Raw genomic sequence first — 13,898 nt, forward strand, 5'->3', positions numbered from 1 at the left:
CAATAATATTGACAGCTGAGAAATATGTTTTGGAAGTGCAAAACATATACATAAAAACATAAATAATAACAAAAATATAAATCAATATTAAACAAAAATACATAAATACATGAATAATAACAAAAATATACATCAATATTAAACAAAAAATAAGAAATCTTATCAACAAATCCTCAATCCATGAAATTAACTATATCAAGTTGGAGACATAAACTGAAATGAGAAAATTAAATATTAATATTAATATCACATAATAAATAAATTACCAATTATAGAATATTTGAATTATGTAAACAAATATTCTAATTGATAGCCGGAATATTTGAATCACGTTACCGGAAAAATGAAATAGGGAAAATCTCCATTGTATCTTCGATTTTGATATAGAACCTAAAGAGATTATAAGAAAATCATATAATAATTAATATAAATACAAACAAAAACGTAAAACAAAAATCTTACCGGAAAATTTACCGGAAAACCGTAATAACTTCATAATATCAATTCAATCTTGGATTTTGATATACAACTTAAAGAGATTATTACAAAATCATATAACAATTAAAATAAATATAAAACCATATCGGAAACTTTACCGGAAAAATATATAACATTCCCGGAAAATCATATAACATTGTTGGCCATTAGAGTATAATATATAACCTTACCGGAAAACGATTAATCCCGATCTACATTACCGGAATATAGAAGATAGTGGATGGTGGGGTTAGTAAGCCGAGCGAGAGAGAGAGAGAGAGAGATTAAAATGATTATTGTGGAAAATCTTAAGGTTTAAATATAGTGTGTGAGATGATTTGGCAATAATAGGAAAGGAAATAGATGACTTGACAATGATGTGACATTGATATGGAGAGGCTAATTGAATGACATGTGGACAACTGGATGTGAAGAGGCTAGTTGAATGACATGTGCACAATAGGTTTTGCTTTAATAGTATTGTTAGATGGATGAACAATATCACTATTTTTGTTGATTGACTCATTCCATACTAGAAATAACTGCAGAAAATTCTTTGATAACACGGACTCCTATTTCTCGATGATATTTCACGATCCATACAATTAATACAATTTGCTCAATCCCGACGCAAGGTCTCAAGTTCGAATTTGATCTCAACCGGATTTTACCACAATCAGTCTTCGGACGACGGGTTTCCCCCGGAACAGGAGAGGATTGAGATTCGGCTATCCATCACTGTCTACGATCACATATGTATGGTATTGTCTTTTACCATCGGGTTACCTCGAGTAGTCGAGCTTTTATTCGTTAATAGTTAAAAAAGATTAACATGAGAATCAATCATAAAATGTATGAGATGGAGATTATAATTGTTGGTATTTACTATTATTATTCTTTTGAACGGCATTGTTATTGGGTTAAATTAAATGATTACCCTTTTTATATTTATAACACGTATCAAGCATGAGTCGAGAATCCATTGGTTGGATGAAAGCGAATTGATGAATCACTTTGTCGAGTTTAGTCAGTTATGCCACATAAACATAGTATAATGTCAACTTTAGACAGATTGAATTGACTAACTAGTCTCATATCAAGAATAGAATATTTGATTTTAGAAATCGAAAATTAATAATTCTAGAATGTTATACGAAAATTTGTTATTTGCATAAGTTCCAATTGCATCTTCGCATTTGCTACAATCCTACAATCCAATGAATGTTTAAAGATGTAATTTTGAAAAAAAATATTAGAGGATATAGTTTTTAAAAGATAATCATAAATCATGTTAAAAAAAAGTTAAAAGGGTTAACTGCAAATTTATTTAATTAACTAATTAACTAGTAATTTAAATTTTTGAGTTATGTAATTTAATTTAATTATTAAAGATAACTGAGAGAAATATTTGAATAAGCTTAATATAGTTTTCTAGTTTTATATATATATATATATATATATATATATATATATATATATATATATATATATATATAAGTTATTATATATAACACAAACCGAGCTACATCTGGATAATGGGTAAGCGAACAACAAGCTGCGCCGCTATCCTCTTTTAAATCGCAAAGCCTATTCTACTAAATATAAATCATTGGTTCCTCGGGCTCTGCGAATCACTGTGGACCACCTTCTGCACCCACTCCAAAAAGCGAACCGCCTCGGGAGCTAGGGATCCAAATGTGTCGAAGGCAAATGGAATGAACATATGTTGATTCTCCAAACACGCTGCCTCATGCTTAGCAACATTCCTAGATTCCGCTCTCAAAACCGTATGTCCCGGTACGAAGCCATTTTCTCTTAGCCTCGCCAACACGGGGACACCCCAGTGAGGTCAACACACGCATGCTTACCCCCTGCCCAGTCAAACACAAAAACGTCCGCAGGACGCAGGGTAGATCTTCCCTCTCGCGGACCAGTCAAAAAGTTAACAGGTGCCTCATTCTTGGCTAAGATCCCGGCACGCCTAAGCACATTCCATAAGACATCTCTAACCCAGTCATGACGATACTTGAATTCCGACAATTCCTTACAGTGGAGGACATGCTCACCAAATCTATCCAAACAAGCTTTTTTACAAATGGGGCATGATTCATCTGGAGGGAAAAGAAGAATCATAAGTCGATATTTAAGGATGACTCTGTATTCAACTGCCGACATCCGCTGCCCAAGACCTTCAATGGGCACAACAGTCAAAAAATCCTTTGCATGAGCCGCCTTGAGACGGGCTAAAACTGTCTTTTGTCTCGGGGTCATATCAAATCGCTCATCCAAATCATGTAAGTGTTTTCCATAAATAGCACTCGCCAAGGTTTGTTGAGGTTTCTTGGGGGCGGTCTCCTTATCAGTAAAACCGCCTAGATCAAGGTCCGAGAGAGTTGTTCCAATATTACTAAGTGCAAAAGAGTAGTCAGGATCTACCCCCATAACACCAGCGTTTCGCAGGATGTGGTCCTGCAATTTCCACGACTGGGACCTGGAAACCACAAAGGCATATACGGAGACATTCTCAGCCGAGAAAATTCTTAAGCCTCCGCAACACATAGAGAAGGCATATGATAGATATATAGAATACTTTATCAATTGTCGTATGATATCACGCTTATCATGTTTTTTTTTTTTGACAAGAAAAGGGTGATATGAACATAAATTATTTCTTTTGATTTTTTGGTCTAAGAAATAAAATAGCATATTTGTTGAATAATATAAATAAACCAACTTGCTGACACATAACCAAAGTAAACCATCATGTGAAGTAATAATTGCTTAACATACATTAGGTACAAAAATATATATATCATAAAATCGATTCATGAAATCACATCACAAGATCTTGAAATCGTTAACACATATCCAATTAATCATTAGTTCACCGAAATAAACAGTTTTGGATCGTTAACCGATCAATTTTTAACTTTTATTCACGAAAACCGTTTTGAGCGTTTTAGTATTTTTGGCTGAGCGTTTTAATATTTTTGCTGAACGTTTTAATATTTTTGCCTCTGAGAGTTTTGTTTATGCTTGACCGTGATTTGCGTATGTTAAGGATTATTGTACGTTAACTTGACCCATAAACTTATTTGGACAATTGGACTTAACTATAAAGTAATCAGTGGTAAAATCAAACAATTTTTAATTTGTAGTCATTCTCTTCCGTCTCATTTCTAGATACCCCTTGGTTAGAGCATTCTCAGCTCATTCCTTACCATATATTCATATATATCATATAATTACACTAAAAATCACTGTATTTTCTCTCTCCTATTTAATTGAGTAATATTTTTATACCTTTATCATTATCTTTTCTCTCTCTTTCACTCACAACCATTTTTAGAATATATTAAAATATTATACGGTATGAACAGTGAAACCCCAAATTTAACTTTTTCATTTAACATTTTCTCTCTCATCTACTCACAACCATACCATATAATTTACAAAATCCTCTCACACAAATATAGAGAATGGGCTGAGAACACCCCAAAGTAACCATTGACATTTGATTAATTATCTATGATCCCATACTTATAATAATAACCTTTTGTAATATTTTACAAATATAAAACGTAATTATTGATAAACAAGCGTCATGATGTGAAAATACTAGTTGGTTCTGTTTAAATTAATGTTAAGAAACGTTAGTCCATGTTGTAATTAACTGATTAAGACAATTTAAAAAATAAAATAAAAATAAATATGATTAAATAAATGTCGCTTTTACGCAATGATTAAGCATAGAATATATTCAAAATGGAAAAATTGTGGGTCCGTTATTAGGCATATTAGTTAAATAAAATAAAATAAATTGTGTCAAATTTTGGTTGTGGATAAGGTTAAAAATATATATTAGTTTTGGAGTATCTATCAAATTTGGTTTAACAATGTTAGTGTTGATTTAAAGTTTTATTATAAATTAGTTTTTATTCTCCATATTACGGGATTGTTTTACATTTTGTTTATAATATTTATATAGTTTTTGGATTTTAGTTTCATTTATTGTAAGAATACTTATAATTTGATGATGAAAGAGTTTCACAAATAAATATGATGTTATAACTCGCTTTAAAAGTTATTTGGGTTTGGTGAGACCCATTACCCGCTTATATTATACTATAAAATTGTTTCTTAATTATCAATAATATCTTTTTTAAATCGGATACTGATTTTTAGGGTATGTTTGGCAAAACTAGCTGGTAGCTGTAGCTGCAAGCTGCTAGCTGGTAGCTGGAAACTGGTGGCTAGAAACTGTAGCTGTTAGCTGTAGCTTTTTAGAATTATTTAGGTGTTTGGTAGATTAGCTGGAGATTTTAATAAACTAGCTGGGTGCTCGCGTTGTGCATCGTTCTAATCCGAAACCTATTCTGACTTGACCTCTTTTGACTCAAAACCATACCAACATGAACCGGACTAAATTAACCCTTTTTGCATCGACTCGTTCCGACCCTGATTTGGTCTTACACATGACCCGGGTTTGCCCGACTCGACTTGTTGCCGATCCTAACCAATAATCACATAATATGTTAATTTTTTAAAATTAAAGAAGTATAACAATATTATACTCAAATTAAAGAGAATAAAATGCTCGTTTTTATGATGCAGTTTTTAAAAATAAATATTAACATGTGAAAAAGTTATGGTCTTTTAAAAAGTCATGGGGTAGTTGGTTTTGAATATGGGTTAAATATGTAATTATTATATGAATTAACAAAATGTGATGTAAGTTCAAGTACCAAAACTGTAAAATTTGAAATACAAAAAGCTTGTAGCTTTTTTTAAACCTACTAGTTGGAGCTTTTAGCTTCAAGTTTTTTCTCCTAACCTAAAAGCTTCAAGCTACTCTAACCAAACAAGACTTTTTAATAAATTTGAGTTTTTTCTTAAATGTTTGTAGCTTAAAGCTCTTAAAAGCTTCCAAAAGCTCTTTGCCAAAAATAAAAAATAAAATCCACGTTGCCACTCAACGTCAACATAAAAAAAAAGATAAACATATTTCTTATGTGAAACAAAAAAGAAAACACTGAAAAAACATGTTAAAACCTTTAATTTAATAAAATATGAAAGTTGTGTGACTTAATTGAAACATTTTTTTTTAAAGTTGAGTAATCTAACTGAAACACTTTGGAAAGTTGGTTACTATTATATGAAACCGCACCACCTTATAAAGTTTTCATATCAAATATTTGATGAGATTAATTTTTAATTTAATGGGATGTTATAACCCGTTTAAGAGCTATCTGAGTTTGGTGAGACCCATACCCGTGAATTCTGGTAAAAAATGCATGAGATGCCTCTGCTTACAAATAAAATAATCTGGTATTTTAAGAGAATATAGAAAGATTTCATTTATATATATATAAGATGTAAGATTAATTAACTGTTTTTATAGAACAACTTACCATTGCTTATTTTTATGTTGGAGTGTGATTACTTGAAGCCCCCCTTGTGACGAGACTAACAACGCTATTCGTTTCACATATCTATTTTACTTTCATAGATTTAATTTTTTTTCAGTATCCTTTACTAAGTGAAAATACTCATCTTAATTAGGGGTGTTCATCGGGTCAACCCGATTGGGTTTCGGGTTAATCGGGTTTTTCTTAAAAAATATCTAACCCGAAACCCGACCCTGTTAAGGTTCGGGTTAGTCGGGTTCGGGTTATTCGGGTTTCGGGTTAGTTGGGTCGGGTTAATCGGGTTGATCATGTTACTTTATAAATTGAAGTTGATTTTTATGTTTGTAAGTCGTTGGTTGCAAAATTTCTCATTCCACTCAATTTTCAATTTATTTCACAAGTTATTATCTTATAATTACATACATATAGGCTTGTAAATGAACCGAACGGACATGAACAAAGACATGCGTGTGTTTGTTCGTTTAACTTTATACGAATATGATTGCGAACACTATATCAAACAAATATATGTGTTCACGTTCTTTTGTTAAAAAATAAACATGTTCGTGTTTTTTACAATCTAAACGAACAGTTCCGAACATAAATGAACACAATTAAACAAAGATAAACGAACTTGAAGAAACATGTACATACATTAACGAACGCAAACATACATAAACAAACATCAATGAACGCATTTAAATGAACAAATATAAACATATTATGGTGATATAATTTCTAAATGCAAATAATATTTAATAATTTATATTAATATGTGAACGAACATGAAAGAACGTAAACAAACTTAAATGAATGATCATAACCGAGTGTTCACGAACATAGATGAACGAGTGAAACATTTGTTCATGTTCGTTTATTTTAAAAGAACTTCTAGTCTAACGGTTCATTAACAAGTATAAGAATAATTAACTCCTCTATAAAATTTTCAGTATTGACTTTTTAATGCTTATTTAACATTTTCATTATTATAGTTGAAGTAATGTATCATCACTAATCGGGTTATTCGGGTTAACCCGAAACCCGATTATTTTCCAATAATAAACCCGAAACCCGACCCTATTAAAAATTCGGGTTATTTGGGTACACCCGAATAACCCGATTAATACTTTTTGACCCTATTTAACCCGACCCTAATTAGCTTATTCGGGTTCGGGTCGGATCGGGTTAATCGGGTTCGGGTATTTTGGACACCCCTAATCTCAACTCCAGTTTTGATTTGAGTTTCTTCATTTAAATATAAACCTTTTTTCTTACTTAATATACATGAGATACATACTATATTATTAAAAGAAAATTACCTAAATAACCCTTTTAAAGAGAGAGAAAAGGCAAACTAGCCCATGAGATTTCATTTTCCAAAAAGAGCCCACCAAATTCAACGTCCACGTGACATTTTGATATTCCCCGTGAGTTTTCGTGGACCAATCAAGATCTGTCATGTGTTTTCCATTCCCACCTACCACGCTAGTATTCATCCCAAATCTGTCTGAAGCGTTACTTTTGACATCAAATATAACCTAAAGAAAACCAACTTTAACGTGATGTTTCAAGCTGTTTTCATCGGCAACGTTAGTTTTCAAATTTATGGTTTCTAAGGTTATTTTGAAATTCATCTCTAAAGATGAATTTCAAATGAATTTCAACTTCGGAGTCGACAACCACCCCTTCTTCCCCACCACCACTACCATCCCCACTTTTTCGGCATACATCACCTCCATTACCCTCCAATCATCACCTTCCTCCATATCACACACTTCCAAAAAAATACTATTCCTTTCACTCACACTCTCTCTTATTTCCATTCTTATTATCTCCACCATACTCACTACCCTCTTATACCGCCGCAACCACCACCACAAACCACCATCCTCCGACAACCACCGCCTGTTTCCGGCCAACCACCCCACCTCCGACAAACCACCACCACTACCCACCACCGCCTCAACTCAAAGCACCGAGTTTCTTTACCTTGGTACACTCATCAACCCCACTATAACCCACCACCACCACCACCACCACCATGGTTTCACGGAGCTCCACCCACTACCACCATAAGCCGACAAAATATTTATCATAATCATAACCAAAACAACGTAGACGAGTGTTGTTGTTTCACATACTCCGAGGACAAGGTCTTGTCTCTGACAGGATCATCGCATGTTGTGTCTGAAACTCAAAAGACGGTGTCGGTGCCGCCGCCGGTGCCGAGGTTGAAAGGTTTGCATTGGGATAAAGTGAATGTAAAATCCAAGTCAGAGAAAGCTTTGGTGTGGGACCGGTTAAAATATAGCACCTCTTTCCAGTAAGATTTATATTATTGGGTTGATAGATAGATAGATACGTAATATTCATGTGGATATTCATAGCTATGGATATTCACTCTGGTTATGATCAGCTGCAAAATCTAATGGCTTTCCACAAGAACAAAGACATGGATGCAAGGGACTGGTCACTCACTCCATTATTAAAGCTTGGAGTTGGATGAAGAAGATGATGAAAATGATTTTTTTAAAAGGCGAAATTCATTTGAAATTCATCTTTGGAGATGAATTTCATAAAAACACAAAAACCATCTTTTTTTGAAAACTAACGTTGCCGATGAAAACAACTTGAAACATCACGTTAAAGTTGGTTTTCTTCAGATTATATTTGATGTCAAAAGTATCGCTTCAGACAAATTTGGGATGAATACTAGCGTGGTAGGTGGGAATGGAAAACACATGGCAGATCTTGATTGGTTCACGAAAACTCATGGGGAATATCAAAATGTAACGTGGACGTTGGATTTGTTGTGCTATTTTTGAAAAATGAAATCTCACGGGCTAGTTTGCCTTTTTTTCTCTCTTCAAAATGGCTATTTAGGTAATTTTCTCTATTATTAATTTGATGGTGTAAGAGCCAAGGTGACACTGATGTAACTAATGATAGAAAATGAGGAGAATGGTATAATGGCGACCCTGAGAATTCATGTGTCCGGGCTGAACCGGAAAAAATATGTCCGTTAGGCCTTATCGAACTAAATATTGTAAAGTATTTTTTAAACGACGATTAAATTAATGACAATAAATATAAAAATTAACAAAATCATTATATTATAATGAGTTTATCACGACAATTGACTTATAAGTGTTCGGGTATCTAAAACATACATAAAATATCAAGAATTTTAAAAAAATTATGCCCCGTTAAAAACATGCCCTGCAGGGCCGGCTCCGAGAAGGCAAACAAAATTTTGGGCCAATGGCAAAAAAATTTTTGACCCTCAAGTAAAAGAAACATTTTGTTAGAATTAAACAATTTAATTTTAAATGGGCTTATTTGATTATGATTTGAGTTGTGAAAAAAACTTTTGTATAAAAATAATCTTAAAATTTGTTATAAATAAGACTATAACTCACAACCTTTTGGTTATATGTCATAGCCATTTACCACTAGACCAAGCTAGTAGTTAATTTCGGGCCTAGCGAGGTATCGGGCCTGTGGCCGTCGACTACCCTGCCACGCCTCAAAGACGACCCTGATGCCCTGACCGGACAACCACATTGCTCCTCCCAATGCCTCCCTTAAATGCCTCAAAGACGGCCCTGATTCCCTGTCCGGACAACCACATTGCTCCTCCCAATGCCTCCCTTAAAATGGTGTAGATCACATAATCTAGTATTTCATTTGTTAAGTTAAATCATCACTTGTCAATTTAATACAACTTTCTTATATAATAAATATATGTTCATCATTATTTACAACAATGATCAATAAAAGAATAAAGAATAGATTAATTAAGATTTATCTAATAAAGACAATAATAATTAGATTACGTCTTTGAGCATTAAAAATTCGTCCATAAAAATTATCAATCTGTTTCAATAACAGTTTTTAAGTCGACATGAACTTTGTATATATTTTGCATATAATTATAGATATCAAATACAAGTGAAATTTTCATACTCAGTTTGGATAGTGTTACATCAAACTTTTCTAATTGAGTACTATTACATAAAACTTCTTAAATAGTTTAGACTGAGAAGAAAACAAAGTTATAAATAATATTAAGTTTACATAGTTTTTTTGTTTAAAAGAAACAGATTATATTGCTAATTTTTTGTTTAAATGCACCACATCATTTTGCTAAATTTAAACAACATATATATACTCTATTATATTTGTTAAAAAGCTAAAAATACTATCGAGTATTTATCATCCTAAAAAATGACGTTTTATTTATAAATATTAATGGGTTGCGATTATAAATGGTATATGTAAACTAGTTATAAAAATATATCTAAGTTGCGCAGTTTTAACAACACAACAAAGTTAATTGTAACGGTATGTTTAAACCAGTCACACACAACGGTGCATCTAATACATGTCAGATGCATGAATCAACCAGTTACAATCACATATCCAGATAACTACAATACCACAACAACAACACATCACTTTAATAAGGATAAACACATGACACCACTAAATCAAAACTCATGAATTCTCACCTATACAAATACATAACAACAATGATTATCATGAAAAAGAATTAGTAAGTAGATTTAAATCCAAGCCTCATGATATAAAGTCCTTTCTCTAAATACAAAAAATCCATATATCCACGTCATTACACTATTGTAATGGATAAATGCAAAGAACACCTCACCATTTCTCATTCCACCTCATACTCAACACACTTATAACTCTCCAACCGAACCACCACCACCACCTTTGTCTCTCTAGGATCATCAAACCATGGGTGCCAACACGTCACTACTAACTCCTGATACAACCTCAAACGGATCGAAAACATCATCCGAGGTTAACCTCGGAGACATACCCGAAAACTGCATAGCTCATGTTTTGTCATATTTACAACCACCAGAGATATGCAAGCTAGCTCGAATTAACCGAACATTTAGATCTGCTTCGTCTGCTGATTTCATATGGGTCGATAAACTGCCGGTTAATTATCATCAGCTGGTGGGAAAACTGGTGGTTGATGATGATAAGAAGTTGTGCAAAAAGGAGGTGTTTGCAAGGTTGAGCAGACCGGTGTTGTTTGATGGTGGAAATAAGGTTCGATTATTTCTATCATCTGAGTTCGTAAAATTTATGATTCGGTTTGGGTCGGTTTTGACTAAAATTTTGATATTTTTGAATTGTTTGGTTTTTGGTTTGGGTTCGAATTTTTTGATGTTTTTCCATTTAAGCTTGAAATTTTTGGGATGAAAATAATTTCAACCGGGTCTAAATTATTTTGTTTAATTAATAGCTAATTGAATACTATGTGTTTAGACTGAATTTGTTTAATTAACAACTAACTGAATATTATGTGTTTTAACTGAAATATGAGTTACATATTTATTAAATTCTTATAAACTATTTAAAATAAAAACTAAAAAACGTGGAAATCTGTAAATTCGGTTCGGTTTCGTTCCGTTTTATGGGTTTTTATAAATTATGTTTTTTTTAACAAAAACATAAAACCAAATTGTCAGTTTTTGTCTTACTTCAAGTTTTGGGTTTTGGATCCGTGTTTTCAGTTTCATGCACTCCTATGGTTTGAAGCAAGATTTTAACATTTTGGCATTATGTTTCAGGAATTTTGGATGGACAAGATAAATGGAGGCGTTTGCGTATCAATTTATTCAAAGGCATTAACAATCACCGGAATTGATGATCGAAGATACTAGAACCATATTCCTTCGGACGAGTCAAGGTTCCCGACGGTTGCATACCTAAGTCAAATCTGGTGGGTCGAAGTAGACGGTGATGTTGAGTTCCCATTTCCTGCCGGAGCTTACAATTTGTTGTTCAAGCTCCGGCTAGGGAAAATAATAAAAAGAAATGGACGTCGTGTGTATAACACTGACGACGTCCATGGGTGGGGAGTGAAGCCAGTGGAGCTGAAGCTGGCAGCTGGCAACGGTCAGCATTCAGTCTCCAAACAATTTTTGGAGACAACTGGAAAGTGGGAATACCATCGTGTCGGAGAGTTTGTTGTCTATGAATCAAACACTCCGACAAAGGTGAAGTTTTCTTTTGACACAAATTGATTGCACTCATACGAAAGGTGGTCTTGCTATAGATTCGGTTGTTATATGTCCTACCAACTTGGCACAAGGTTTCAAAAGTTTATTGTAAGATTTGTGTAGTTTGAAGGTGGTCTTCTTTGGATGAAATTTGTTGGAGATTTTTGGGGTCCTATTTATTTTGTTCATTCTTTTAGTAATTGAGCATTTGTTATACTTGGTGAAGTTGTTATATAAGGTGTACATGAGCGAGTTGGTTTGACGTATTCTTTTGATGATTACGCAAAGTACAAATACATAGATATGATTGCTTAAGCTTACTTCTTACTTATATTCCTTTTTTTTACAAATGCTTGTTGAAGCATTTGTAGCGGAGTAAGTGTAGGAAAAATGCTAACGTGGATATACGGTCTTTGAAAATCACAAGAGCTTATATAAGAAACTACAACAAGCTCACTAGTATGAATCCAAACACCTTATAACAACCCAACAACTACTACCTACGCTTTATATATTTCGTCAAAAACATCAAAGAACATATTTTGTCAAAAACATCAAAGAAGAAAACCACAAAATTAGTCACAAGTTCACGACGACTCCCACTCTCCCGATGGCTATATATTCCATTACACCAACCAATCATGTCTTAGTTGAATATGACATTTACTCCAAAGTATACCCAAAAGGATTCGGTCCATAATAAGCCTCACGTCGAATACATATAACTTTTTATGTCGAATACAGTTACTGAAACTTTTACACGACAAGGTTAACAAAGACGAGAAAGATGAAATTATTCACTTAATACACAAAATAAGATAGAAGCAACTAAATTAATATTTTTCTTTTCAATTAATGAAAGCCAAAATTATACGCACCAACAAAAACATTACCGTCATTCTAATTTCTATATGGGAGTTAAGTTATATTTTCGTTTTTTTAATATTATTTTTTTTTCATCAAGTAAATTATTGCCTTTACATTCATTAATTATTTAACACATATTTTTTTGATTTTAACTTTCACCAAACATAGCATAATTATACACACAAAACTTAACATTAGAATAATGCAAGTGGACAGTAACCCTCGCTTCTCAAATTCATCATCAACTAGACCAAGCAAACCGATACGTTCAGTTTTCGTCAAAGGATAACGACATAGGTAAATAACCACATTGGTGTCATTCCAAAATTATTTTTTTATATCACAAAATCAAGGTTTTTAATATTTTTTAACAACTTTTGTCCAACCTTACCTGTAACGGAATTTCAATACTCCTAAGTTATTTGACGCTCATGTCCGACTTAAAAACCGATTGTAGACAGAACCCCTAACAACCGGGTAAAAATTTAAATCACCTCTAATTTTTTTTTATTATAAAAAAATAGAAGTTTTTACAATTTTTTTAACATTTTTTTTCATGTCTACCTTTAGGGGAGATATTAACCGTCCCCCGCTTATTTAACGCTCAAATACAACTCGAAAACCACCGTAGGCAACACCACAACAACCAGGTAAAACTGTCACCCAACCTAGTCGCCGAGACTCAAACCAATAACCTCTCATAATTCCTAAAAAAAGCAACCGGATTACCACAAAGCATTACGTATCTAAGTTTTTAACATAAATCGCTAAATTATATACTAGAGTAAAGTGACATTTTCGTCCTTTTGGTTTGACAAATAATGCGAATTTAGTCCAAAAAGTTTATTTTTTGCATATGGACCCTTCACGTTTCCCAGTTATTGCCAATTACATCCAAATTACTAACCCCGTTAAATTTAATCGTTAAGTCAGGGTAGACATGTCTTTTCACCCTTTCTTTATTAAATTCTTATTTTAGTGAACTGCGGTTTTCGTCCCTCTAGTTTATCCAAATCTGCAGTTTTAGTCTAGTAGTTTCAAATTTGCAATATTCTTCCTTATGGTTTCATTTCACTTGCAGTTAAACCCGAATTCCCTAATCTCGTTA

The 13,898-nt window shown here is 33.0% G+C and overlaps 1 pseudogene across 1 annotated transcript; it reads left to right on the top strand.

Annotated features, from left to right (window-relative positions):
• Positions 1-10,588: 10,588 nt before the first annotated feature.
• Positions 10,589-12,099, top strand: LOC143596972 (F-box protein PP2-A13-like; annotated as a pseudogene). Its single transcript, XR_013146815.1, has 2 exons — positions 10,589-10,967; positions 11,492-12,099. The product of XR_013146815.1 is annotated as an F-box protein PP2-A13-like (transcript).
• The last annotated feature ends 1,799 nt before the right edge of the window (positions 12,100-13,898 follow it).

Source organism: Bidens hawaiensis, unplaced genomic scaffold (assembly GCF_021521415.1).
Source record: "Bidens hawaiensis isolate Kalapana, Puna unplaced genomic scaffold, B.hawaiensis_p1.1 tig00047435_1, whole genome shotgun sequence".
Classification (NCBI taxonomy): domain Eukaryota; kingdom Viridiplantae; phylum Streptophyta; class Magnoliopsida; order Asterales; family Asteraceae; genus Bidens; species Bidens hawaiensis.